Source organism: Arachis ipaensis, chromosome B07, assembly GCF_000816755.2.
Source record: "Arachis ipaensis cultivar K30076 chromosome B07, Araip1.1, whole genome shotgun sequence".
NCBI lineage: Eukaryota > Viridiplantae > Streptophyta > Magnoliopsida > Fabales > Fabaceae > Arachis > Arachis ipaensis.
The window spans coordinates 123,285,909-123,288,978 of record NC_029791.2 but is presented as its reverse complement, the minus strand read 5'-3'; positions in this window follow the sequence as shown (position 1 = coordinate 123,288,978).

Below are 3,070 nucleotides of genomic sequence, written 5' to 3'. Positions count from 1 at the left end.
AAACTCACAAGGGTATGTTTCAGAAACTTCCAATCAACTCTGTCATAAGCTTTCTCCAGATCAATCTTAAAGGCCAGTGTGCCTTTCTTGGACTTTGTCTTCTTCATGAAGTGAAAAATCTCTTGCAAAATAATGATGTTGTCAAGAGTTCCCTTTCTTGAAATAAAACCTCCTTGAAGGGGCCCAACAATGTCCGCGAGATGAGGACGAAGTCTATTAACCAGGACCTTCGTTATAACTTTGTAAACTACATTACAGAGACTGATAAGTCTAAAATCCTTCATGGAAATCGAAGCTTCTACTTTCAGAATAAGAATCAAGAGAGTTTCCATCATTCTCGAATCAATATCCATATCAGAGAATGCTCTTGACTAACCATAGTCCAAACATCAAAACTAATAATCTCCCAATATTCCTTGAAAAAGAAAGCCTAAAACCCATCAGGACCCGACGCCTTAAAAGAAACATACTAAAAATAGCCGACTTAATTTTCTCTAATGTAACTAGCACTATAAGGTTATAGCAAGCGTCCTCAATCAGGGAAGAAAGCGGCACTTCACCAAGACATCCCAAATTCACATCCTCCAACTCGCGAAATAAGCTTCTAAAAAAAGACTTAGCTTCCCTGCAAAGGACATCCGGATCCGTTTTTCATACCCCATCCTGAAGAAAGAGACCATGATGTTTTCTCCGCACCAGAGTCTGAATATGAAAGAAATTGGTATTTCTATCCCCGAATTTTATCCATTATTCTTTGGATTTCTGAAACCATAGAAGTTCCTCTTGTACAAGAGTATTATTATAATCCTCAATCAACTGTTGTTCTTTTTGTCACATAGAAAAATCTTCCATCACTTCCAGTCGCTTCTGTAGGAAATTAATTTGGCACTCCAACTCGCTTTTCCTAATGAAAATATTACCTAACACTTTAGAATTAAACTCTAGAGAGACTGCTACGATTGGTTCACATTATCTCTGTACCCCAGATGGATAGTCCAAGCTGTAATAAACCGGAAAGGTCTGTTCCTTTTCGGCTGGAGCCAACCTTTAAGGGAACTAGGATGTGACAATGATCAGACTGAAGTCTATTTAGTATTTTCTCATAAGCCTTCGGAAATAGAGATAACCATCCACTATTGATATAAACCCCGTCAAGGATTTTTGCCGCCTCAACATAATTTTTCACCCTTATGTATCAAGAGAAACATCTTTCAATAGTCTTTAAGTCAAACAGGTTGGTATCCCCTAATGAGGCAGCAAATCGATCTATGCATCGACTTGAAAAAAGACAACCCTTATATTTATAAGAGAAGATGACTTCATTAAAATCACCAAGAATGATCCATGGCCGACGAAAAGATGAGGGCTAGGTCACAAGATAATCCCATAAAAGAACTCTGGTAAAATGAGGACTACGATAAATACCGTTACACCTCCAAATCACATTATCTAATTGAACTTCCACCGAAACACACTGATCAAAAAGCATCTACCCACTTGCAGCAAGCATCCGACACTATAGAAAGGAACCATATACCCCCTTTATGCCCTGTTGCTTCTACTGTACCAATAGAATGATAACCAAGTCTTTCCCAAAATAGTTTCAAGTGTTAAAAAGGACAATGAATCTCAACCACAATAAAAAGATAGGTTTAAATTTTCTAACAAGCTCTTTGCAATTCATTCGGGCTAACTTATTAGATGCACCTCTAATGTTTCAAATTATTATATTTAAACTATCCATAATATAAAGATAGAATAATAGAACAATAGTGAATATAAAATTGGTTCACCAACCTCAAGATGAGGCTTGAATCATGGGACAAACTCCCTTGCACTTTATTGTCATTGATCTCTCATGGGAGGCCCCTTCATCCATGCCTTCCCTCGTTGCATCCTTCGATGCCGAGACTTCCATCCCAGTGGTACTGCCGCTGAAGCAACCTTCGCGAAAGCGTCTACCACCGAGCTTCCATTCTTCTTCGTCGACGAGCTTTGTAAGGACGGCGTCTTGGCCATTTCCGAAGGGAGGAGTCGCGGGGCGCTTGGGTTTGTTGAGAAAATGGCATTGCAGATGCATCTCCATTCTTCACACGCAACCTACGCTGCTGGAGTATGGTTCGAGATCCAACCCTGGCTCGTGAAGAAGCAAACCCATCAACATGAGGAACATGTAACGTGAGCCTTGCTTTCTTATCCGAACCTATGCTTGAGTGTTCCCTTCCTACCTTGGGCCTAAAATTTTGCTTTACAGCAACATGATTCCCCTCTATCAACCACGGGCTACCAAGCATGACCTTATCCCAATTTTCAGTGGCATCAAATTTTACCCGAAAATACCCAAATCCCATGTCTAGAAGATCGAAGCCACCTTTGATGCGCTTGACCATCTGAAACTTATGTGAAAGAGTTGTATAACTGTAGTTCTTGTCCAAGACCTTGATCACTAAGACATCTCTATAAGGTTCTATCAAGCAGAGCTTTGTCTCTTTTGTGAAGTTAACACACGGAGGTTGGAAATCACCCCACTTACCTACCACCGTCGTTATACCATCCCCAGAAAGAGATCTTACAAGTGCAAAGGCCTTAGATTTTTCTACACTAATAACTTTATCTCTAAAAGAGACTTTCAAAGCCTTTGAAAAACTTCCTAAAAAAATCCTCCTTGACACCGAGTGCACATCCACCCTCACTCTCTCCCTTATCTCTTTTGATGGCATGACCGTCGTCTTTCCCCTATTTTGCCCTCAAACCCTTATTTTCGCTCTCTCATTTGCTCATTTCTTACCCTTTCTGTACTATCACATGGTAAACGTACTTTATTTGTCCTTTATTAGTAGAATTAATCAACATTAAGGATTAACAATGATAGGGTTTATTTGGCAAATTACTTACATATATATTGTTTAATAACTCTTGAATTTATATAATTTCCTCGGAGAAAATTACTAGAACTTAAATAGATTTATGTATTTAGACTAACTTATTAATATATTTAAAAAAATACGACAATCATTAATTTTAATTTAAATTGAATATTAATATTCATTTTCTATTGTTTTAGGAAAAT